The following is a 26523-nucleotide window of genomic DNA, read 5'->3' as shown; positions in this document are numbered from 1 at the left end:
GAGAAAATATTTTGCAATGAGGAAACTATCGCTTTAAAATAAATCCAAAGTTCCTCGTACACAACTGAAACGGCTCTGAGTTGTTTAGTTACCTGATTACACTGGTCATCTGTGAGTCACTGTATATGGTCTGAATATTAGTAAAATAAAGGAGAAGGGGGTAGTCTGTGATTCACACGTGCAGTACTTGCAGATGCATGAGGACCAGAGAGCGACTCTGAGAATGCACCAACATCAATTGTTAATTTCCATTTGGACGCACCACAAGGTGGGTTCCTCCCCGATCCTTGGCTAGAAGGGCGCTTTGGACCATGGACTTGGTGGGTATCGACATTTATGTCCTTGGGTCTCATTCGGCTAGGGATGCCATGGTGTTATGTTATGTTAGGAAAACTTGTAGAGCGCACGGTCACCGTAAGGTATCATGGTGCTAGGATACTAAGGACGGACCAGCCCATCGTTCTAAAAGAGGAGAGTTTTTAAAAGGCAATGAAATTGCAGGCGGTTCTGAATGCTCCATCTAAGTGTCTGGAGTCTAAGACCTATTGGTCATGAGGCCAATCTAGCCTAGGGAACATGTTTCTCACATGTATTATTGTAAGCCAGCGATTCTTGCTTCTAGGGTGGTTATCACAAGGGTTTGAACTTGCATATTAAGAAGCCTCCGCACCATGCCACAAAATGTTGATGGTTCCTAGTAAGTTATGAAGGAGAGTCGATATTCTATTAAAGACACAGATGCGAGAATTATAGCTACCTCCCTGTCTTCTCTTTTGTGCCTACTAGCTAATGCCGGAAGCCTACCTGGACCAGCAGTTTTTTTAGGTATGGATCTAGTGGTGCTGCGGCACTGAGATGCATCTGGCCTTCAGTGGCTATTTTGCTGTTCCTACTGAGACTGCTCTTATGAACAACGCTCTGGTGAAATGATGAGTAACCAAGGGGTGGTGCTGTGTTTATGATGCAAGTAACTCATGGATTTGATAAGAGACTAGACCATTCAGGATTGACCTGGGTCTTGTGGGACTTGCTGTATGGATTTATAGAGGATTTTCTTTTTGTGTGTCTGTGCATTTCTTACTGTTGTAAAATAAATGAAAAGCATTATCTGCATTATACTCGCCTCCAGGCCATTAATAAAATCTTGATGTGCAATCTGACATAGGTGGCATGTGGCAGACTGAAAATTTGAGGTACTTGGTTAGTAGTGGGTTTTAGAGTGTGAAGCCGGGGGATCAGTGGCAGAAGTGGGGATGAGGATAAATGGGGGAGCCACCCTCTTGGTGTGGAAGAGTTACAGAGCGATCCTAGCACAATAATTAACAGCTGCGGCTACTATAATTGGGTAATAGTAGATCTCCCTCCCCAACCCCTGCCTCCCGAGAGGTCTGTGCAGCTTTGCTTTATGTAAACAGCATTACAATGGGAGCAATTAGGCATTGGTGGGAAGGAGGGGGGCTATTATCAGGAACTTTGTCCCTTCTGAAATGTGACTAGGGTGATGATAAATTGAAAGAGTGCATAATGCTGCATGCAGTGTGAAATAACACTGGTTTTAAAACCCAAGTGAGATTATTTTGTCTCACATTACTTTACATGGTGCCATGCATGATGGGGAAAATACAGCTAAAGACATGCTCTTTTTGCTGAAGGTGTTTCTATGACAATTTATATAGTGTTAAGTTTAGTTTATTATGACATGTTTATTATGTTGTGTGTGCTTTTTTCAAGGTATTCCTTTAAACAAAGCCTTAATAAATATGTATATCAGCTCAACCTGGAAAGATATGTGGTCAACTGCTTACATTTCCCACATCCTGTTTTTTCCAAAGTGTGTGATCCTGGGCAAATCATTTAATCTCACTGTGTCTTATCTGGAGTCCCTGTAAGTGATTCAGTTCATTGCTTATGTTTTTGTATTATTATGTTACTATAAGCTATTATTTCAAAACAAAAAAACTCACTCGTGGTTTAATGACTTAGAATTGCGTAATACAGGGGTCCCCAACCTTTTGTACACAATGGGCAAAATATGCATAGAAAATGAAATGGTGAGCAACATCCATTTTCCGACTAGATATATCGGCGCTCAGTTGCCAAAAAAATGATTGCAACACGAATTAGAAATGTAAAAAACTTAAGACTGCTAATATAACATTTTAATTTGCAGTACTTCATATTTATCTATTCTAGACCATGTGCAATTCTTGTAAAGGAAGGTTGCAAGGCCTTTAACTTAATTTGACATTAAGTGCTTGTTTACAGGAAATGTTGAGGGAATTGAGTGGTCAGTAGTCAAGTTGTTCAAAAATATATTAGGACTCGAGTAAAATATTAGAAATCTAGTGCAAATGTTTGGACAGTAAAATTGGTCACAAACGGAGCACTGATTTTCATGTGTAATTTGGGATTCTGGCCAGGGATTTTCACGGATCTTTAATGGCAAATGGTGCATTCTGTGGCATATTTGACCAGCAATATTGTTCCTCGGTCGTAGATTACTGTATTGCGGACTGTGTTTTCTTCGGGAATGTTATGAATGTTTGCATTTTTGATTCAACAGAGAGTGATGACTATCCTCTTGAGTTAATTTTCCAAAAGCCAGGGGTAGGCATCACAAAGAAAATGTCCGACAGCCAGAGGGGCTGGTTGGCGATGCCTACGCTGGACAAGGAGGCATTGGAAAGAATTACTAATTCCTAAAAATTAGATATTCTCTTAAAACTGTTAAAATAATTCACAGGCCACAAAGGAAAGTATCAGTTTGAGTTTTTGTTTGAGACTATCCGGACAGAGCTATTGGCAAACAGCATCCCCAAGTCTAGGAGGTCCAGGTCATCGTAGAAAGGGATGCCCCATGGTTTGATGCAGAATGCAGAATATCAACAAGAAAATTAAACCATGATATGATATATGATATTTTATTCATAGCGCACCTATACCCAAGTTTTTCAAGGTGCGACGAGGCAGGGGAGGGGAAGAAGGGGGGACAAGGCAACGATCTAACTGGGCCCAGTGACACTGAGATTGTGCAAGTGCAGGGGAGCAGAAAGGGGAAAAGTGCCAGAGGAAGGGGAGGAGGAGAAAGTGCAAGACATAGGATCGAAACATCGGGAAAAAAACAAGAAGTGCGGCCAGCAGGTAGGTGGCAGTGCAGGGGTTAAGTGCAGACAGCAAGTGTTTGAGAGTGCAAGTAGGGAGACTGTAGGGTTGCAGATACAGCCCCAAGTGCACGGTTGCCAGGAGACAGTGCAGGTGAGCAACTGGGAGGGCAGGGACCTGGGCCAGTGGTTCAGAGGGTAGCCAGGTAGCCAGTGCAGTATCAGGCAGGATATCGGCAGGGAAGAGGAAGAGAGAAGGCAGAAGCAAAGAGGAAAGTCTTCAGCTGATTCCAGAACCGGAGATGGTTCTGCTCAAGTTTCAGAGAGGCAGGGAGGCTGTTCCAGAGGGAGGCGCCAGCTGAAGCGAGATATCTGCCCCCAGCTTGTTGCTTGGAAAAGCGACTGACCCTCAAGGAGTTGGAGGTGGAAGAGTGAAGAGCTCGAGTAGGAAGATACTTCAGAAGAGAAAGCTGGAGATGTTTTGGTCCCAGGCCCCAGACGGCCTTGTGGACAATGCAAAGGGTATTGAACTTGATCCTTGCAGCCACTGGGAGCCAATGGAGAGATTTCAGTGCTGGAGAGATACAATCCCTGGGCTTGAGACCAAGGACAAGTCTTGCAGTCCTGCTCTGGATGAGTTGCAGAGGACGGAAAGTAGAGGCGGGCAGATTTAAAAGGAGGTTGTCAAGCCTAGAGAGAACCAGAGCTCTAGAGACAGTGAGTCTCTGGGGAAAGGAGATGAAAGGAAGAATACCTCTGAGGAGGTGCAGTTGGTAGTTTGACTTCTTAGAGATATTGGAGATGTGAGGAGAGAAGGAGGGTGTGGAGTCGAAGATAACCCTGAGGTTCTTAGCCTCAAAGGTGGGAGCAAGAAGAGGGCCAAGGGAGGCTGGCCAGAGAGTGAAGGGAAAGAGTTGTGCAGGTGTGCCGATGAAGAGGATCTCTGTCTTGCTGGCATTCAGGCAGAGATCATTGGCGGCGCACCACTCCTGGATTGCAGACAGACAAACCGGGATGAGAGAAGGAGAAGAGGTGTCAGAGGGGAGCCTGAAAGCGAGCTGGGTGTCATCTGCATAGCAATGGAAGTTGGAGCCGAGAGCAGCAATGAGGTGGGTGAGAGGTGCCAGGTATTGGCTGAACAACCAGGGAGAAAGGTTAGACCCCTGGGGAACACCACAGGTATGGAGAGAGATAGAGGAGAGGAAGGAGCCAAGTTGAACCTTGGAGGGTCGGTCCGAGAGGAAAGAATTCAGCCAGGCCAGAGCCTGATCGGTGATACCCAGTTCATCACAAAGCTGGTTGAGCAGGATGGCATGGTTGACCGTGTCAAAGGCAGAGGAGAGATCAAGTAGGATGTGGACAGAGGTGAGATTAGAATCAAGGTTAGAGAGCAGGTCTTCACAGATGTTCGAGAGAGCAGTTTCCATGCTTGTTGCTGCTCTGAAGCCAGACTGATGGTCATGGAGACAATGAACAGATTCAATGTGAAGATTAAGCTGAAAGATGGCCAGCTTTTCCACGAGTTTGCCCAGGAAAGGAGTGATAGAGATCGGGTGATAATTAGTCAGAAGGGAGGGGTCGACTGAGGGTTTCTTGAGAAGAGGGTGCACAATAGAGTGCTTCACAGGGAGGGGAAGGTTCCAGAGGCAAAAGAGTGGTTGCAAAAGTCAGCCAAAGCTGTAGCGAGGGTGTCAATGTGGTCCTTGATGGTTTTGGAAGAACACGGAAGAACCTGTTTTGATGAGGTTTTCATAGATCACACTTGTCTAGAAACCTTGTCAGGGGAGAAGAGAGGAAAGGCAGAGAAGGGAGGAGGGCTGGAGGAATAGGAGAGACTGGAGGGAGAAGCAGGAGAAACCGAGAGGGTGGACCGGATGTCTTGGGTTTTAGAGATGAAGTGAGAAGCCAGGGCTGTACGGAGGGCTGTGGCAGGATTGGCCTGCTCCTTGAAGATTTTAAAGAGTTCGGCCGAGTTGTTAGATGCTGCAGAAATGCAGGCTTGTATGTGTGGTCTCTTCTTAGTGAGGACAGAGAGTCGGTATTACCTTTGGAGCAGATGGCAGGCCAGTTTGTCAGAGGATGTACAAGATGCCAACAATTTCCTCTCAGCCACCCTATACTTGCGTTTAGGGGTGACGAGATCTGAGTCATACCAGGAGTTGCACTTGGCTTTAGGCTTCATGCAGATCCTCGTGACAGGGGCAAGTGTATTGAGAGTAGCAGAGATACCAGAGTGGAGCATGGAAAGGGCTGTGCCAGGGTGTGAGTCAGCAAGAGGTGCAGGAGGGGGAGAGAAAGAGGCAGCGAAAGCCTCAACTGATGCACGCTTCATGAGTCGAATGACTGAGAAGGTGGGTGGCAGTGTGGGGGTAGGCTTGGCCTGAGGGGTAGAGAGAGAGATGAGATGAGTGGAGAAGAGGAGTGGTGAGAGTGTTATAGAGGGGGAGGTCTGTGGAGATAAGAACATAGAGTGTGCCCTGCAGAATGAGTCGGGCCAGAGGGTAGAATAGAGTAGAAAAGAGTCCCGAGGTGGGACAGGAAGCCTCCAGGTGGATGGTGAAGTCTCCAAGGAGGAGGAGTTGAGTGGTTGAGGCCAGGAGGGAGGAAGAGAGGTCCGCCCATTCAGAGAGGAAGGGGCAGGTCTGGCCAGGTGGCCAGTAGATAGTAGCCACTGTGAGAGAGTGTCCAGGAGAGAGAGAAAGCCTACAGACCAGGCATTCAAAGGAGGAGTAGGCCTGCATAGGAATGATAGAGACAGGGATCCACTCCGGGAAGATCAAGGCTACACCCCCACCGGAACGATTGGATATCGGCGCAGAGAGGATCTTGTAGCCATCGGGGAGAAGAGTGTCAAGGCTCGTTACAGAGCTGGCTGTGAACCATGTCTCGGTGAGACCAAGGACATCAAGGTCGTGTTCTTCCAGGAGACGGCAGATGTCAGAGGAGTGTTTGACGGCTGAGTGAGAGTTAAGAGTTGCGAGATTAAACCATAATTTAATGAGTAGAGTGTACAGGGCTGGTCAGATTTATAGTTCCATACAGTCATCATTTCAAAAGGGCATATCAAAAATGCTAAAAGACAAAATTAAAGGTATTGAGAACCAATGGGAGCTTTTTTGAAGGACACCAAATTGTTTTATGTTTATTGCAATTGTCAAAATAGGCATTATGCTATCTCCTTGGACAAGTAGTCCATGGACCACCAGCCCCCCACGGTCATAGGCCAATTTCTTTACTGGACATTGCCAGCTATGATATTCTCCAAATGTGTGTTGCTCAAAGTAACGACATCCTAAAGCCCTCTCAAGTGGGGTTCAGAGGAGGGCTTAGTACAGTGGACCACTGCTTCACTCTGAGCACCATCATGGAGAAAGGTTAAGGGAGGGAGATTGTTTGATTGATTGCTAGAAACATATTGTGGCTGAATTTATATTTTATTGTGGTCCCTAATGGTTTATTATATCTTACCCAACTGTGAAACGTAGACATCTCAGTGTCTGTCTGATATACAAGATCAGGGAATTATACTTTGTATTTCCATACCAATAAAGGTGAAAAGCAGGGATATCAGTTGGCCCCAATGTATTCCTTTCAGACTTTAGCTCTAGTACTTCTCTTAGGAAAGTAAATCTACCCTCTATGAAGGGTACTTTTTATAGCATGCTTCATTATGCGGATGATAAAGCTATTTTGGACATAACCACGTCAGGTCACCAACAGGGCATGCTATACACAAGCGACTAGTTTGAAATTAAATATGATAAAAACAAAAATGATGATGTTCGGGAAAAGGGTGAAGCCTTGCAGCTGGTTTTTAAATGAATGTAGATATGAGGAGGTAGTCTAATTTTATTTCAGCCCACTCTTTTCAAAAAACATCATTTAAAAAGACAGCTGAAAGGACGTCATTAAGGATTAAATAGCTTTTTTACATGTTTATGTCAAGCTTGGGGCATTCAGATTGGACAAGTGCCTGGAAGTATACAAGGCAAAGGTCTGTTCTGTGATTTTTTTTTATGGCAGCAAATTCTGGCATGGTTCGAACTGTCATGTCCTGGAGGGGCTGTAAAATAAATTCCTGTGCCAAATAGCAGGTCTCCCTCCAGGTAAACCTGGTAGCACATTATGAGCTGAATTGAGGGTGTTCAGCTTGAAAGTGTCAGACCAGTTAAAATATTTTTAAAAGGACATTGGGGATTTTCTGCTAATCAAAAAGTGAATTTCAGTGTAAGTGAGATTGCAGCATCCACTAGTAAAGAAAAATACTTGTGGTATGGGGGTTATAGGGCACTGTCCATTTGGATAAGGGAGAGGGTTGGGATACAACTAAATTTGTCACATTAAGTTAACTCAAAATAGCTCTTAAAACAAGAGCTTGTCTGATGGGGAGAGAGGCAGATGTCCAAAATATACAAAAGCTGCCCTGTTTAGCTTTATATGCATACTTACGTACACATATAATATGGCAAGGAGAAATATGTGAAAAAGAATCCACAGAAAGAAGGAGGCTGATCCTAATGGCACGCTCGTCAATAAATGAAGGCGTGTAGGAAGAAGCACAAAGTGTGCCTGCAAAAGTGGAGTCGATGAAGATTTGGTCCATTTTCTATTAGTTTATTGTTGTTTCTCTGTTTAGCGTAAGCTTGGACATGCATGGAAGCTATGTTTTATATAATTAATTGTAATGAGCAGGATTATATATATATAGTTTGTTCAATATGTTAAAGCTGCTGTTTTTATTTTGGACTTCACTTTTATGAAATATACATGTTTTTAAATGTTGCAAACTTAATGAAGAAATATGATTAAAAGCATATTGATTGAGTAATACTGGTCATTAGTACCCGGCGGCTACATTCCATGGGATACACTTAACGTTTCTGAGCCATATCACAGTGTAATCCCGTGGACGCACTTACGTGCATCGCGTGCCAGATACACTCTCTTATTTTTTTTTCTTTTCTGGCGACCATCGAAAGGGAGAAGGGCCCACACGTAGTTCCTTCTGTCTTTTCCAAGGTGGCCAGTTTCCTCCCATTCATTAGTATAGAGTAAGTTGGGCCAAAATGGCACCCTGTTGCTCCGTACTAATGAACCATTACGTGTGTTCTAGTGTTCCTAGAAATAACGCGCACTGCGGCGACACCTTTTCAAATGGCGAAAGAAATGCCGCTTGAAAAGATTTTGTCAGTGAATTAGTGTTCCGGGGCTGCAAACTCGGGAAAACTAGTATCCCGAGACTGCAGACCCCAGAATTCTAATGGCAATAACTGCCTCGCCGGCGGGCCATTACTGCCTCAAGGTAATACCCCCGGGGCCACCGTTAAGGTCCTCGCTATACTCTGGCTTGTAACTTCAGGCCCCAGCGGCATTACCTTACGCGGTAATGGCCCGCTGGCTTGGCGGTTATTGCCATATTACATGGTAGGCTTTAAAGATCACTTCACTGGGGCTTTGGAGGTTACCTTTTAAGAATTATTTTGGCATGTAATGCAAAATAGTGCATCTCAAAGCACCTGAGGTCTGTTACATTGGCAAAAAAGTGGTTAGGAATAAGAATATTTTACTGAAGCATTTGGAGCCTCTTTTTTCTGCCAAAAAGGGATTTCACACAAAACTTAGTGGCAAACATTGGTCAAAACTTTGAGCATTTGATGACCACTTCATAGTGGGGTGTGGTGGTGTTAACTAGGTATTTGGATTAATTAATTGGCTTGTTAATGTAACTTTTTTTTTAACAGTAACTTAATTTGATTTGAATATAGCACAAATTAGTTATGAAAAATGTGGCGTGAATTTGCCTTATCTGTCAGTTACCTACGTGCCAGATGGGCAGAGTATCAAACAATTACCATTTTTCCACTAGGACACTCATAATAAATATAGGGGGCACTAAAAGTGATATTTCTGATCAATGTAATGCCTGCTGGCATCAAACTCAAACCTTACTTGTACAAAAACTAGGGCATGCAAATTATTTAATAAAAGAAAGTTGGGAATGCATGCCACTTATTTGTCCATTATGCTCCTACTGCTGTACAAAGGAACAGAATATGCCAATTTTCTCCAGGACACAAACATGGTTCAATTATTGTGCGCATTAATACATTTGTCAGCTGGCAAAGTATCTGAAGATGACAGGGTTTGAACAAGGACACTGCTATAATAAGAAAGAACATTTACTGAAAATAATTTGCACTGTGGCAGCAAACTCAAATGTTGCATGTACAAAAAGAAGCCAACTGGAACCAGAGCAGGCTCATTGGCCAACATTCTCAAACAATCCAGGACTCGGTCCTGGCTATGCTGCTAGTGAGGTCTCACCTCTTCAGAATCTCTCTAGGCCTCCACACCATGGCCCAGAGCAACTGGCGAGCAACAATTTAGTGTGCTGCCAGCAACATGCTGCTCCCAAGCTACACGTTGGGGATCACTGGGAACTAAAACATAATAGTATCATTTATGTATTTCATGCTACGAAGTTGTCACTCAACATACCCATGGCAACATATTCTACAGCCACTTCCCATGGTGCCTCGAAGTATCAAAGAATGATGATGCTTCTTGCAGCGCCCTTTCTGTGAAGTCACTTATGCTGGTGTCAACACTCATGCAAATGTGGCTGTTTGCATAAATGTTGGCTCACGGTGCCTATACAAAGCTCTAAAAGATGAGTGTCTTGCATCCAAAACAGTCTTGCGGGGTTGTTTCCTGCTGTGTATGAGTCAATATGCCATCGGCCACTAATGTACCAAAAAAGTGGATGAGAGGGAAGGTGTGAATCACACCAAATGGAACTGCACGCACTGCAGCGTGCTTCTGATGTAGTAGAGCTAGGGTGGCCCACTTTACAAAACTTTTTTTCCCAGGACACTTTTAGACGTAGTAAAGTGTCCTGCGAAACCATGTTGTAAAGTTGGGCACCCCAGCTCTAATACTGAGGGCAGCATTGATCTATTGCAGAGCCGGTCTTCCAGGCATGCACCAGGCAGTGCCTGAGCAGAATGATGAAGCTCATGGAAACTACCCACCGGAAGTGACCTCTCACCTGGGAGGAATGTGTTTCCTGCAATAAAGACGTTCACCTGCAAGCAATTCATAATGGTGTTCTTGGACTTGAGACCCCTCACCTGGACGTAAATGAATCGAAAAGGATGTTCAGATTGCCCACACACTAACTGGAGAATATGCATCCTGCGGCGCAGCTAAGGCGAGCGTTGCTTAACGTTTCTCATCTACCGCTGCGTGATACGCATGCACTGAAGGGCTTGAATGCTGAGTTGTGCGGCTCGCTCCCCTGCGCTGGTGGGCTCCCCCTTTCTCCCCCCTGCTGTAACCGGTCCGAGCACTGCGGGCTGCAGGGCGCACACCCCGTGTTTCCTGTGTGAGCCACTGCAGAGACAGGCACCAGCTGCTGGTCGGGGGGTGGAGGTGGGGGGAGGGGAATCAGACAGCCGCAGAGTACAAACTGTACAGCTCTGCTTCCATCCGTCAGGTGGAGGGACTTTTTGTACTAACCGCAGAAGAGGGGGTCGTCGTTGGCAGGATTTCCGAGGGCCCTGGAGCGCGCACAGGGGCGGGGGCGAGCCCCCCGCCGAAAGACAGGTTTGTGAAATTCGTCGGTACGACTAAAGATACACTTGGTCGCGCCCACCCACCCTTCAGCTCGGCCTCTAGAGCTCTCACTTCTTCCTGCCCCCTGTATTGTTTTTCTTTTTCTTTGCATCTCTCCTGTTTCGTTTTTCTTTCTCGCCTCTTTGCACCGCCCCCCCTCTTCCGTTTCTCCCCATCAGCTGTGTTCCGCTTTCCTTTCTCCACCCCTCCGCCCTTTCTCCACTGCTACCCACTGCCTGTTCCTGTTTCCCATCTCCCCTGCACACCGCTGTCCTGCTCGTTTCCCTCACTCTTCTCCCTCTCGCTTCTAACTCTCCCTAGCTCCCTTGCTGCGTCCCTCTCAGGTTTATCGTTTCCTTCTTTCTTGTTGCATTTTTGCCCCTTCTTCCCCATTAGTATCTCCTTCTCTTAGCATCCCCCCATGTTGGTCTCACCTCTCTCAGTGGTTAACTTTTCTCAATGCACTGCCTTAACCGGTCTCCTTTCTGCAACACTCTGACTGGTGCCTTTATCATTTCCGTTCTCCCACTTTTCATCTGTCCCTCCTCTGTGCTTGCGCTGCTCTCCATCTGTTCAAGCCACATTCCATCGCCGTGTCCTTTTTTCTTTCCCTTTCTCTGCAACTCCCGTTGTCGTTTCCTTTCTCCATCTCTTCTCATTTCCATGCCCCTTTTCATTTGCCCATCTCTGTACCCCTCTATGTCCATTTCCTTTCTCCACCGCTGCACATCTCCTTTTCATTTCCCCATTTCTGCACCTCGTTGTCTTTTCCCTTTAACCTTCTCTGCCCATCTACCTGTTCTTATTCCTTTCTCCATCTCTGCACGTGTCCTTGTGCCTTTTCCTTTCCCCATCTCTGTCCTTTCTCCATCCCTGCACATCTCCACGCCCCTTTTCCTTTCCCCAACTTTGCACCCCTCGTGGTTCGTTTTTCCATCCCTGCACAACTCTTGTCTGTTTTCCTTTCCCCATCTCTGCACCCCTGTTTCTTTTTCCTTTTCCCAACTCCGCACCCCCTTAGTCTTTTTTTTCTCCTTCCATGCACATCACTGTGCCTCTTTTCCTTTCCCCATCGCTGTACCACTGTTTCTTTTTCCTTTCTCCATCTCTGCACATCTACCTGTCCTTATTCCCTTCTCCGTCTCTGCACATCTACCTGTCCTTATTCCCTTCTCCGTCTCTGCACATCTACCTGTCCTTATTCCCTTCTCCGTCTCTGCACATCTACCTGTCCTTATTCCCTTCTCCGTCTCTGCACATCTACCTGTCCTTATTCCCTTCTCCGTCTCTGCACATCTACCTGTCCTTATTCCCTTCTCCATCTCTGCACATCTACCTGTCCTTATTCCCTTCTCAATCGCTGCACATCTACCTGTCCTTATTCCCTTCTCCATCTCTGCACATCTACCTGTCCTTATTCCCTTCTCAATCGCTGCACATCTCCTTGTCCCTTTTCCTTTCGCCAACTCTGCACCCCTCTTAGTCCTTTTTTCTCCATCCCTGCATATCTCTTGTCTTTTTCCTTTCCCCAACTCTGCACCCCTGTTTGTTTTTCCTTTCTCCATCTCTGCACACCTAGTTGGCCATTTTCCTTTCCCAATCTCTGCACACCTTTTTTTCTTTTTCCTTTCTGCGTCTCTGCACCTCGTTGTCCCTTCCCTTTCACAATCTATGCACATCCCCTTGTCCTTTTTCTTTTCCCTTGACCTGCACCTTTCTTTGTCCTCTTCCTTTCCCCATCTTTTCTCCTCTTTGTCCTTTTCCTTTCTTCAACCTTACACGTTTCCTTGTCCCTTTTGCAATTCTTCTTTTAAATACCCCATCTCTGCACCCCTAACCACTGTTCCTCTCACATCTTCTCTTCTCTGCACCACTTTGCTCCAGGCCGAACGATTCCCACGTGTTCTTTAATTTCCCAAGCCTGGCGAGTAGGTGTTTCCTCTTCATATGTACACATAGTGGGCTTCTTGTATTTTGCCTTTTCGGTTCTTTGTGAGGTGTGTGCCTGGATGAAGTGTTTCTGATTGTGTGGGAGTATGTGTTCTTATACCTTTGTTTGGGGTGTGGGGGTGTGTGTAGCATATCTACGTGTGCAATAGGGCATGCAGATTTCTGTCCGTGAGTGACAAAGTGCGAATATAGTTGCCTGCAGGAGTGTTTGCGAGCTTGTGGATGTGTGTGCCATTACACATGCACATGAGATTGTGGCCACATTTATGCAATTGAGCATGCATATGTGAGCACATGTGTCATGGTAGAAACACATGTGCACATGCATAGGGAGGGCATGTTTGTTTATGCAATATAATGAAAAGAGGTCTTGTATAGTTCACCAGTGTCATTTTCACGGCCTCGTTGTGCGTGGCCCTGCAAGAAAAGAGTCGGGCTGGGGATATTACTGGAAAAAAAGGGGGAGGCAGGTCGGAGCCCAGTATGGCCAGTGCCGGTATGGCTACATGAGGTTTGGCTGTGACACTTGGGTTTGTGCTTTATCTGTAATTATAATCCGGCTGAGAATCCTTCGATTCACGCACATAATGTGGGCCGGGGTACTAATAGCAATATGACCCTCGCGGTGGGGGCATTACCGACTCGGGTAATGCCCTGGGTTCTTTGTTAAGGCCCTCACTTTGCTCGGGCCTATAACTATGGGCACCGGGGCATTACCTGAGTTGGTAATGCCCTCGCCGCTCGGGTCATATTGCTTAATTGTAATTGGTTATTTATAACAGGCTTAAAACCCAGAGGTTTCTAAGCGTGGACCCGGGGATTGAACCTGTGTTGCTCTGTGTTGTCTTGCTTCCAAGGCGAGCATGTTGCCCCTGAGCTATCCTCCTGAGACCATCTGGAAAGGAGAGCCCAAAATCTGATGAATGACAGCGCTGTCAGACCAGGTGAGCTGCTGGCTTGGGGCGGTTGTGAATAAATCTGTGCTTTGCAAAAGCTCTGGCGAGATTTATGTGGTATTGGTAGACCTGGAACTGATGTGTGTGAGATGGTCTTTGTCTGTATTTTAAGTTAGGTGATTTAGCAGCAGGTCGGTTTGTTGGGGGAAGAGGTGTTTGATGTATGAGAGGACTTTATGAATGGCAGGACATGACTGAGTTGCTCCATCAGAAAGTTGGCAGATACGTAAAGATTGACTTGTATAAGAAATGGTCCCTGCTGCTGATTGGGTGCGTGGTGGTGTGGTGGAGGGGGAAGAAGGGGTTTTGCAGTTTGCAGATGTTGATTTCAGAATCCCGAATATTTCTGCAGCTGGTGAGCCCCTAAGGAGTGCGGCAGAAGAGGGTGCCAGAGACAGACTGAAACAGGGTAACAGGGATAGAAGCACTTGGCATCTAGGGACTGCTATTTCAATCAAAGGACATTCAAAGGCTTTGGAGTTAAAAGAAATTATTATTATGGTATTTATTGAGCACATACCTAGTTTTGAGAAGCAACGGAGAGCTTTACAGAGCTGTACACCAAAACAGATACATAACGGAGCGCTTTACAGAGGTATAGAACAGATATATAGTGGTGGATGTGATACAGAGAGGAACAGAGGAAGGGTACAGCTGTACTGGGTGGTGAGGATGAGAGGGGCAGGCGGCGTCTATCGAGTCAGATGGTGCAAGGGGCGATGTGATAGCCTAGGTGTTGAGGCAGTGAGATTCCTTGAAGAGGTGGGTCTTGAGTTCTTTTCTGAATTGTTGAAGCATGGGGGCGAGTCTAATGCTCACGGGGATGGGGTTCCATAGGCTTGGGACATAGGCAGATAAGGCTTGTTTTCTGGTCCATTTCTTTTTGCAGCGGCAGATTTCAAGTGTGCATGTGTCCTGGCATCTGGTGGAGTGCCGTCCACCGGAGATGATGAGTTTCTGTTGCTGGGTGACTGTGAATAATCAAATTCCAGGGCCCAGGGATGAATATCTGTTTCTAAACCATCAGTCAGCCCCACACCTTTAGTACACCAGAAGGGATCTGAACAGATTTAAAACGCAAGCAGATTATAAACCTCCATGTCCAATATTTTGTAACATGGATGGAACAGCAGGCTTTTCTATGTAAGGTCGTGGATTGTTGGTTAGTTGCAAAAAAGCGAAAATACAATTATTACACAATTATGAAAGGAACTGTCCAGTCAAGGTTGTATACAAATATCTACTTTACTATTATTGTTGGCGAGTAGACGTACACATCCGGAGGAGGTCTTACCCCCCTATCTCACCTGTATTGAAGACATGAGACCATGCTCACTGCTCTTAGAGAGGCACAGCTTCACCTCACTGATGATGCCCAACTAGGCTGAAACACCTGTATGGGGTTGCTGTGGTACTCTTGTTCAGAGGAGAATTGCCTAGCATTTCGGCGCAGGACTGCCCCTGGGCAGGACAAAGACTGATATGTGGGGACATTTCTTCTCTGTGAAAAGAACAGTGAGCTAAAGACTTGGCTGAGACTCTCCCAGGGGCCATCCACCCAAGAACAAGTCAATGGGCTTTGTTCGTGCCAGTAGAGAGTTTCCAAGACCCCCCCTCTGTTTTGCATACCAAGTAACTTTGGGTCTCACCCTAAGTTACCAGGGGAATCCAGACGTGGACCCCTTGCTCACTGCTCTTACAGAGGCACAGCTTCACCTCACTGATGATGCCCAACTAGGCTGAAACACGTGTATGGGGTTGCTGTGGTACTCTTGTTCAGAGGAGAATTGCCTAGCATTTTGGTGCTGGACTGCCCCTGGGCAGGACAAAGACTGATATGCGGGGACATTTCTTCTCTGTGAAAAGAACAGTGAGCTAAAGACTTGGCTGAGACTCTCCCAGGGGCCATCCACCCAAGAACAAGTCAATGGGCTGTGTTCGTGCTTGTAGAGAGTTTCCCAGACTCCCCTCTGTTTTGCATGCCCTGTCTAACACCAGCTATTGTACCAATACTACAAGTATTTGGAAGACAACATCCATTAAGACAACCGTATTGAATGTACCCTCGAGTTGATGACAGAGCGCAGGAGGAGATTCCTGAAGGAATATGAGAAAGAGCTAGGAAAATGGACTGATGACATCATAAGAAAGTATGCACAAAGTCCTGAAATACTGAATGAATACAATGTATGCATCCGAGAGGAGGAATTACAAAGTAAATAATCAAGTGAACCTTAAAAGTGTAAAAGAATATTACACAGTAAAAAGTGCTGCAGAAATCAAAAGTACATACACTGAAAGGCAAGATAGATCAAGTCATCATATAGGCTACCTACAAGTAGTGAATAGAATGCAGGCAGAGCCGCCATTGTACAGAAACTGGACATTGGTATCATGAAATAAGTAAGCAAAATAATTATGGAGAGAAAATGAAAGGCTGTGTCGCAGTAGAATGGCAGGTTGTTGGAGCTGCATTGGAAGGCTCTCTGGCCTGAAGTCAAGAAGTGAGAAGTCTAGGTCAGCTATCTACGCTGAAGAAGAACATGTGTGTGGAGGATGAATCCTCTTATACTAAGGTACAAGAAAGAACACAGAAGAATGCAAGATCACAGAAGATGCCAAGTCTTAATTCATTAACACATTTAAAAGCTTGCAGAATGAACAGAATCATGGTCTCCTGTCACATGAATCGAGGCTGAAAAGAAGGCTTGAAGTTGGAGTTCCAGACACAATAACGAGTGCTCTCACTCCGGTTGCATTCGTGGACAAGAATACTCTGAAAGGTCAAGTTCAAATAGAATTTAATGGCGGAAAGTCTGATGATGACAGATGTTGGGCTATTTGGGTGGCAGGGCAGCTTCATGTCCTATCAACTTGCACCTGGGTCTTGGTTTATGTGCTGCAAATTGAGCCGAATGTTCCAGACATGGCACAAGCATGCCCAACCAATTGTTTTAGTCCATACAATGAAGGACGTTACAGCTTGAGAAACCAATGAAACACTGTGTAACTGATTTTTCTTAAATGACACGTATGAGGAGGTAGTCATAAGGTATCCACCTGATATCTGACAGCCAACAACAAACCTAGCGCCTATATGATTGTATATCTAGATTTGTCTCTTAACCAATCCCAACGGTTTTTCACTATTGCCACATAGCATGATGTCATTCTGACAACCAAAAAAGTATACATTTGTATTTCATGTGGAAATCTCTGAGAATGAGCGTACGTCCATTGATGTTCATTGTAAACTCCCTGTTTTAGATAATTGCTAATAAAACAGCGACTTGCCATCTTCTTGAGTTTATCCAGTTATTTGGACTCAAAATTATTCTGGTGTAATCCCATCCAATAATAGATGCACGTTTCCAAGAGCCATTGCTCATGTGGTAGCAGTGCGGATGGTTTCAGTCTGAACTAGTTTAACTTCCGAGTTTCGGATGATCGGGCATCCTTCGCCGTTAGCTGGAAGATTGTGGAGTTTCCTGTGGAGAGCGGCCGATAGAAATACACTTGCAAGAAAAACCGAGACCGTGGGCAGGTCCCTCTTTCAAGAAATCCACATTCGGTTTCCACGGATGCTCCGCGGATTGAAGGTGAAGTGGTCGGATTGGAGGAGCAGTCCATAACGAAGGCCTCAACTCAATGAAACGGATGTAAGTAGACTAAGGAAAATGGCAATATAAAGGGGTGGGATTATGATATTTTATGAAAATAAGTTGGTTAACAGGAATTTTGTATAGATAAAGGAAAGCCTAGGTAATCCTATTACAAGGGAGCCAGAAGAAGACATCTCAAATTCCAGTCGGAATATTAAGAGAGAGGGTACCCACGGTCAGGATCGTGGAAAATGACGTCTTAAACTCCATACAGGGTAATACAATGGTTGTATACTAATTGACCTTTTCCCAATTGACCTTGGGAGAATTGACCTTGGGAGAATTGACCTAAGTTAGAAGGTCAATTAGGACATATAAGCGGGGGGAACCCCCTGCAACCGTACACATAATCCAAACCCCCTGCAACCCCAGCCAATCCCCTTATATTATTTATCATTTTATTATTTATATATAAAATAATATAAAGGTCAATTGTGCAAAAGGTCAATTGTAAAAGGTCAATTTGGGTAATACCAATACAACTGGAGTCATAAGAAGAATACCTCTTACTATAAATGTTATAGGGAAAAGAGAAGGTGATCACGGGTATTTAATGTGTACTGTGTTATTATTTTGATTATTATTTGATGTATGAAGTTCTGAAAAGTGATAAATTATGAAATTTGGAATTTAAGTTATTTTGAGCTAAGTGTAGTAAACGATTGGTGCCACTCAGAATACAGATAGGGTATTGAGATAAAAGAGGATTGAGAGACTATTGATGGTGCTTGCTCATATTTATTGTTTTTGAGATTAAAAGTGGTGAGCAATACATTTTGAGATAAGTAGAGATGTATTCAGTATAACAAGTTAACGATCTGGGAAGTATCAATAGTTAATTATAACTTAAAATGCAAGTTACCTAGTTTGACTTCAGGGGCTGTTAAATGGATACATGAATTAGAGAAAATGACAGGGGGAAATACGTTGGCCGTAGGGGACATAAAAGGTCTACTGGCAGCTATTCTTGGAGAGAGAGCTGACGACATTTGGAAACAAGCAGGATATGCAAATGTGACAGCACACAATGCGGAGCATGATGGAGTGCCAGTTAATTGTATTGCAGATGTTTGGAGGGCTATGATACATCATATATGGGTGCAATTATGACACATATAATGAAAAACAATGAAGACCCTATTGCTTATATTCAGGATATTCAAGAGAGGTGGCAGCTTGAGACAAGTGAGACTTGGGGGGAAAAAAACATTATTCTATCATATTTTGTGTCGGGATTGCTACAAAAAGTACAGAGACAAATGAAAAAAGAAGTAGGAATGGAAGCGAAGCCATGGGCTGAGATATAGTTGACTATTGTTCATTATTGCCGATTGTTACAAGAGAAGAATAGAAAGAAAGATGAGAACAGGAAGGTTGACGAAGCCAAGTTAGTTCAGAAGAAATTGTCAAAATTTGCTATAGAAGGGGCAGTATTGATAAGTGGAGAAGGAGAAGGAATGCAAGAAATGTGTGCATCACAGGTGAACAATGTACACCCAGTGGATCAAAATGGGTATGGGTTTTGGCCACGAGGAAGAGGTGGAGGATTCAGAGGAAGAGGAGGTGGATTTCAAAATACCCAGGGTGGAAGCCAGAACACTCAGGGAGGATATAATGGTGGGTTTGCCAAGGACCACTCCCATTGTACTGGTATTGTGGGATCATAGGCATATTGAGTGTGTATGTAGAAGCCAAGAAACATGCAACAGAATGGACAAAATTCAAGAGGGGGACAGGTCATCCACCGTCATGCAGCACACACACACAAGAGTGCTGTGCCCAGGATTGTACATCCTATCAGATACGGGCGCTACAAGCACAGCAGGCACAACAACATGGGCCAGTGCAAATGCACAGACCGCAAGGGCAGTCGCAACAAGCACCTATGCAGACACAACGGAATGTGGACACAGGGCAAGCACTAGCACCTAGGATAGGAAGTGTCACTGTGGTAGGAGAGAATCCTTTTACTGGGACACGGATGAATTTGTACCCTCATTAGGACAGCTCACTGGGTGGCTTGATGTGTGCAGTATTATCATCAACACCATACCCCCAGGAGGAACCAAAGGTTGATGTGATGATAGGAGGCACATCTTTTATTTTCTTGTAGACACTGCAGTAACTCGCTCCTGTATAAGGGAGGGAAAATACCCAATGTCAGGTATTGCCATGAATGCTCAAGCGTTCTCTGGAGCTAGGAATGTAGTTCATTTTACTGATAAATTACCTGTTTCAATAGGGGAATGTGACATGTCTGTCCCCTTGTTATATTCACGACAAATGACAGTTAACATTCTGGGAAGAGATTTGATGATGAAACTTAACACTTTTTCATTCACTGATCAAGGAATAGAGTGCTCCCCTCCAGGAATACACTATTTAAATGTAGGAGAGTTTATACTGGCCTTTACAGGACAAGTGGCTCTACAAAGTGTTCCAGTACATCTGGGGTAAGAATTTTATTAACATGGCTACCTGTATTAGTAGGGAAAATTGTGAGGATACCTGATTTAATTTTTATTTAGACCACAAGTACCTAAGGATGAGGAAGAAGGGCAGATTATTCCTATAGAATTGGAAGCAGCTATAGTACGAGGGGAAATAGAAGTGCTTGAAGCAGTAGATGACGAAGCCAGAGCATGGAGAACAGTCATAGCTCTTGAGGAGGGATACAGATCGACTGATCTGACTGATCTAAGAGATGAACATATGTTCAGAGATGAACAAATAGATGATGAGATAGTGTTTTTATAAGCATTACACATTGGAGAAAGATTGAGAAAAGGGAAGTCCTACAGCGAATGGCACTGATACGGCAAAGACCATCGTTCTTTCAGGAAGACAGAAAAGCTGCTAAGTGTCCTTTGCACTACAGGCCCATATGACATTGGCCTATTGAAGGGAATAGGGGAGGTTAAAATAAAACTTATGCCAGGAGCAATTGTACCCCAAGAAAAACAGTACACCATGTCTCAAGAAGCTGATTAAGGCATATTTAAGACTATGGGCCTCATTATGAGGCGGGCAGTAAGGGATTACCGGCACCGGTAAGGGTACCAGTGCCGTTAATCCCTTACCGCCCTACTATGAGTTCCCTTTGCAGGGCCTCCCTTAACGCCTGGTTTTTCCAGGCGTTAAGGACGTGACCTGCAAAGGAACTCTGGAGCTAATAACGGCACCGCAAATTGAGGTACTATTATTAGCACCTTCCCCATTCCCATTGAGCCCTATAGGGGCTCAATGGGAATGGGGAAGGGCCCTGGTGAATTACTGGTACCACCAACCTTGGAATGGACCGGTAATTGCTCCAATCACCAAGGCGGAGTCGGTAGGGTTTTGGAGGTAACCTCGTAATGAGGCCCTATTTCTGCATTGATGAAATAGGGAATCCTATGGCCATTGGACGCCTCATGCAATACTGTAGCGTATCCGATAAAAAAAATTCAAAGGGGGGTTGTGGAGATTTATCCAGGACTTGCACCCTCTTAATCAAATTGTAGAAGTGGAATTACCATTAGTTCCGAATTCTGCGACAATATTGTGTAGCATCACAGTTGATGATAAGTATTTCATGGTGATTGATTTGAAAAATAAGTTTTTCTCAATCACGTTGCACAAAGACTCAGAAGACCTTACTTTCTTTAAGTTCAGGCAAAAAGACTAAAACATACTTATTTGCCTCAGGGGTACTGTGAGTCTCTGTCGATTTTAAATAGGGCCCTATAGATGGATTGAGGTAATATTGAATTTAAGAGTGCAGCAATTCAGTATGTAGATGACCTACTAATTTGTAGTGAAACAGAGGATGAATGTAGGCAGGACTCTGTTCAGTTGATGACTGCATTGTCAAGCAAGGGATACAAAGTAGATAAGGATAAATTGCAGTATTTTCAGGAAGAGGTGTTGTACACCCTAGAGAGCAGAGGTTATCATGAAAACACCAAAGTCAAATACAGTGAGGCAAATGTAGCAGTTTCTGGGCTTATGCAATTATTGTAGGGCATGGGTGTTCAACTACAGCACATACACAAAACCACTTTTGCAAGCACTTAAGAAAGCACAAGTTGCTAAGGATAAGATAGAATGGACTGAAGAAATGGTGGAAAGATTTGAGGAATTAAAAGGAGCAATTTGTACAGCTCCAGTTTTGGGAATTCACAATTCTAGTGAAGAGTTTTATTTGTTTTCACACACCAATGGATAAGTAATGACATCAGTACTCACTCAAAGAACAGCACTAGGGTATAAACCTTTGGCGTATTACAGTGGGATTTTAGATCCAGTTATGAGAGGACATTTTCCATGCGAACAATCTTTGGCTGCTGCTTCATTTGCAATTGAGAAGTCCACAAGTATTACTTTGGACTGTGCAATGACGTTATGTGTGGAGCATGGCTTATTTGCCATTTTAGAGAAACCCAAAGGTACATTGATGACACAAAGAGCTTCTGCATATGAAGTAATGATTTCTAATTCAGTGATTCAAATTGTGAGATGTAAAATAGTGAATCCAGCCACATTTGTAGCTGAACCTATAGAAGAAGGTGATCATGTACACAATTGCACTAACTATGTTGAATTTTATGATGATATACCCCATGTGAAAGAAAATGCTTTAGCGGGAGGGGAGATTATTTTTACTGTTGGGTCATATACAAAATTGAGCAGACTAGTGGGGAGAGGCATACAGGATCCGCAGTTGTAAGATACAGATTAAATGGTGAATTTGAGGTAGTGGCGAGTGCAAGACCATCATCCCATTTTTCAGCACAGACAGCAGAATTTGTAGTGCTTCTTTTTGCACTCAAGAAACACAAATATAAGGAACTGACGGTGTACAGTGACTCTGCCTATGTGACGTCAACCGTACACCAGGGCTGTCATGTCAGAAAAGGAGGGGTTATCTCTGTGCAGACGGCACTCCAGTGCAACATGCGTCTTTATTGGACAGGCTCATTAAGGCACTACAACTCCACTATCCCCCTGACCCTCCTGCCACCCTCCTGTCACCCTCAGGGGGGACTACAGTCCCCGGTACCCCTCGAGGAAGATCTTCAAAGATGGCAAGCTTCTCCACATTGCCACTCTCAACACTCGCTCGGCAGTCAAACATTCGTCTGACATCTGCAATCTCCTCGAACTCATGTATCTAGATGTGCTCGCCATCATGGACCTGGTTCAAGTAGAGCTCCATCATGAGCTTTGACACACTCCTCCCTGAAGGCTACAAAATCCTTTCTGTGCCTAGGCCTAAGAAGACCGGTGGGGGAGTGGTGCTTATCTTCCCAGAATGGATACCTGTATCCATCATCCCTACTCAGTCCTACTCCTCCCTCGAGTGCCTAGTTTGCAGACTCTCACTCTCCCCTAAACCTTCTCTCACTATGGCCACCTTCTATTGGCCACCAGAACAGTACACTCTCTTCCTCTCAGAATTGGCTGATTTGGCTTCCTCTATACTCTCCTCCTCTCAAATCCTCCTGATGTGTGATCTCAATATCCACCTGGACTCTCCTGACTCCTCAGGACCTTTCCGCAACCTATGTGACTCTCTCTCCCTATCTATTCTACCCTCTGGCCCCACGCACACCGCGGGCCACACCTTGGATGTTCTCATCTCTACTGACATCCGTCTCTCTACCTCTCTCTCTTGGACCAACTACTCTCTTCTCTAAACACTCTCCTCATGCAGCAACACACCCGGCACTGCCACTCGGCTTCAAAGTCGCCAGACCCATGAAAAAAAGTGACAGTGGCTGCCTTTGCCTCCACCTACTCTCCTCCTCCCATTCCTACAGCTGACTCCAACCCTGAAACAGCCCTCACTAACATCAACCTCTCTATCTCCAACACTCTTGACACACTTGCCCCTGCCATGAGGATCCGACTGAAGCCTTTCAAAAAGTTCAACTCTTGGTATGACTCCGATCTAACTGCCCTGAAATGCAAATGTGGGACAGCTGAGCGGAAATGGAACTCATCTGGCAGACCATCTGACAAACTGGCCTGCAGCCTCCTTCAAAGAGAATATCGACTCTGCATCCCTTCGAAGAAAAGAGTCTATATTCAAGCCTGCATCTCCGCGGCATCAAACAACACGTCCAAGCTTTTCAAAGTCTGCAAGGAACTGGCCAATCCTGCAGCAGCCTCTTCTTCTGTCACACCCACCCAGGACCTTTGCTCGGCATGAGCTGCACAATTCATCACAAAAACCCAAGACATCCTTTACTCCCCCTCTTTCACCCCACAGTATACACCAACACCAGAGCCTCCCTTGGGCTGCCCTCCTTTTACCCTCTCCTCTCTCTCACCCATCACACCTGATGAGGTCACCAGACAAGTCCGGTCTATGAAGGCCTCATCCAAATAGGTGGACCCCTGCCCCTCTAAAACCTTTAAGAACAATATTGACTCCCTCGCCCTAGTCTTAGCTGATCTCTGCAATCTCTCCTTTTCCACTGGAGTTTTTCCAACTGCCCTTAAGCACTCCCTTGTGCACCCTCTGCTCAAGAAACCATCTGCCAACCCCTCCATTCTGGCAAACTACTGCCCTATCGCCATCACTCCTTTCTTGGGCAAATACCTGGAGAAGTTGGCGTTCACTCAGCTGACCCTCCACACTGAATCTATGGGCTGCTTCCATGACCAACAGTTTGGCTTTACAGCATCCAGAGGCACGGAAACTGCTTTTCTGAACACCCGTGAAGACCTGCTCTCAAATCTTGACACTAGCACTCCCTCTCCCCTCATTCACCTTGACCTCTGTTAACCACAACACCCTGATCGCACGTCTCCATGACACCCTGGGAATCACAGGTCAGGTTCTGGTGTGGTTAATCTCCTCTCTCTCCGACTGCCCATTCCAGGTGGAACTGGGAACCTTTCTCTCGACTATTGCTCTCTCAACCAATGGCATTCCACGGGGCTCTAACCTCTCCCCTTGGTTCTTCAACATCTATATGGCTGCCTTGGCACGTGTGATTGCCACTTTCACCACTAACTTCCAGTGTTACGCGGATGACACGCAATTGTCTTTCAGGCTACCCTCAGCCGGCTCCTCGCTCCTATATGACTGTCCACTATTCAGTAATGGTGTGCTGAAAATGACCTATGCCTCGGTGCCAGTAAGACTGAGATTGTTCGCATTGGGACCCCTGCTCCTGCTTTCCCACTTTTGCTCTGCCCTGCCTCCCTCGGCTCTGCGCCTGCACCCAAATGCAAGGCAAAAAACCTCTGAGTCATCTTCAACTCCACCCTCTCCTTCTTCTCTCACATTTCTGACAACTCTAAAAAGTCTAACTATCAGCTACACCCCCTCAGAGGTACTCTTCTGTTTCTCACTTTCCCCCTGCGGCTCACTGTCTCCAGAGCCTTGGTTCTCTCTAGGCTGAACTATTGCAACAGACTCTTCCTCAACCTCCCTTCTTCTGCCCTGCGCCCTCTGCAACTCATCCAGAACAGAACCATAATTCTTGCGGTTCTGTTCTGGATGAGTTGCAGATAACCTTGGCCTCAAACCCATGGGCTGTATCTCTCCAGTGCTGAAATCTTTTCACTGGCTCCCCGTGGCTGCAAGGATCAATTTCAAGACCGTTTGCATTGTCCACAAGACTTTCTGGGGCCTGGGACCTACCTACCTTTAATGCTGCCTACCTAAATACTGTCCCTCACAAGCCTTCAGCTCATCTACCTCCAACCTTCTGCGAGTGAGATGGTTCTTCAAGCAAAGATTTGGAGGGAGATCCTTATCCTCGGCAGGTCCCTCCCTCTGGAATAGGCTCCCTGCTGCCCTCTGGCTTGAGCTTGACCTTCTTAAATTCCAGAAACTTCTCAAGATTTTCCTCTTCTCGTCTTCCTTCGCTCTCCCTCTACCCTGCTAACCTAGCCCTCTGCTCTCTCCATCTTTCATTTCTCTTCCTTACAGCTTGCTGACGGGATGCCTGGTGTACCTCAGAGTCTCACCGGTCCCGGGCACCCCTGCCAGTCCTTTCTCGCATTTGCCTGAGGGCCCTACTCCCACCCACCTTCACTACAATTAGAATAACCCAAGAGAGTGTCTCTCTATGCACTTACCCCAATCTCCACCGACTAGGTGCACTTGGGCCTCGCCCTCCCTGTGACCTTCTATGCACTTGCACGACCCAAATGCAATGTGCCGGATGATTGTCTGTCTGTTCTCCCTTGTCTTCTCCCCTTCATTGCACTGGTAAAATTGCAGAATCGCTGTCAGGCCTATTTGCTGTGTCTCAACTGTTAAATGTATTTTACGCACTTACTTTGCCTGTGCAGACTATTATCGTCTCAGAATTTCAAGGGCTCTGAGTGACTGTTGTTTTTCCTCTTGTGCCCACCCTCCTTGAGCGCTTTGAAACACTTTCATATGTATAGGCGCTATGTAAATAAACAGTACAATGCATACAACTCCCAGAGGCCATAGCGATCATAAAATGCACACCGCATACTAAACAAACAAACTTTATTCCTCACGGAAATAAAGCCGCAGATTAAGAAGCTAAAAGGTTTGCGTATTCCTCTGAAAGTTTGAGTTTCGAAAATGAAAATGTCAAAGAAGTATCAAATAGAAGTATGTTGTTATGAGAGGGGTTTAATATGCTGTCAAATACGCAACTAGTAGAGATACAGGGTAGAGCCCCACAAGAAGAGCAAGAGATATTATCCCCCATACCCCCATTGAAACACTATGGAGACAGGAAAGCACTGTAAGGCCAGTGATGCGAGCAGCATTACTAAAGGTCACACTTGAGCATTACCACACTCATATAACCCGAGAATGTCTTGCTGCCACTATTGCAGAGGACTGGTTTGTTCCCAATGTATTGTATCACGTTGCAGAGTTCATTGTGAATTGCATTGTGTGTCAGGCGTTAACAGCTGGGCATACGTTAAGAACAAACAGAGGAGAAATACCTAGTCCAAATGACCAGTTTCAGCATTTGCATATTGACTACGTTGATATGCTGCAGACATGTAATATATATAGGTATCTATTGGTGGTGATGTGTCCCTTTTCTTGATGGATTGAAGCCAGTCCTTGTACACATCCTGATTCCACCTGCACAGTGAAGCTCTTAGTGCAGGAGGTATTTCTGAGATGGGGTGTGTGCGAAGTATTAAGGTCATTTGAACATAAAGCAAATGTTTTCTTCTGCTTATCACCCACAAGCAAATGGGATATGTGATAGACTCAACGCCTCCTCAACAAAAGAACAGCAAAGA

The 26523-nt window shown here is 45.2% G+C and overlaps 2 long non-coding RNA genes across 2 annotated transcripts in view; one reads left to right on the top strand and one right to left on the bottom strand.

Annotated features, from left to right (window-relative positions):
- LOC138566682 (uncharacterized) overlaps positions 1 to 10352 on the bottom strand; it is a 325469-nt gene extending 315117 nt beyond the window's left edge. Inside the window, exon 1 of the long non-coding RNA XR_011301991.1 lies at positions 10232 to 10352. This is a non-coding gene — a long non-coding RNA (uncharacterized lncRNA). The remainder of the gene's footprint in view (positions 1 to 10231) is intronic.
- Positions 10353 to 10555: 203 nt separating this feature from the next.
- The window catches only part of LOC138566681 (uncharacterized), a 101739-nt gene continuing 85771 nt past the window's right edge, over positions 10556 to 26523 (top strand). Inside the window, exon 1 of the long non-coding RNA XR_011301990.1 lies at positions 10556 to 10706. This is a non-coding gene — a long non-coding RNA (uncharacterized lncRNA). The remainder of the gene's footprint in view (positions 10707 to 26523) is intronic.

Source organism: Ambystoma mexicanum, chromosome 2p (genome assembly GCF_040938575.1).
Source record: "Ambystoma mexicanum isolate Mex_15411 chromosome 2p, UKY_AmexF1_1, whole genome shotgun sequence".
In the NCBI taxonomy this organism is placed as follows: Eukaryota; Metazoa; Chordata; class Amphibia; order Caudata; family Ambystomatidae; genus Ambystoma; species Ambystoma mexicanum.
Note: the sequence above shows the minus strand (reverse complement) of the source record. Positions and strands in the feature narration are given on the sequence as shown.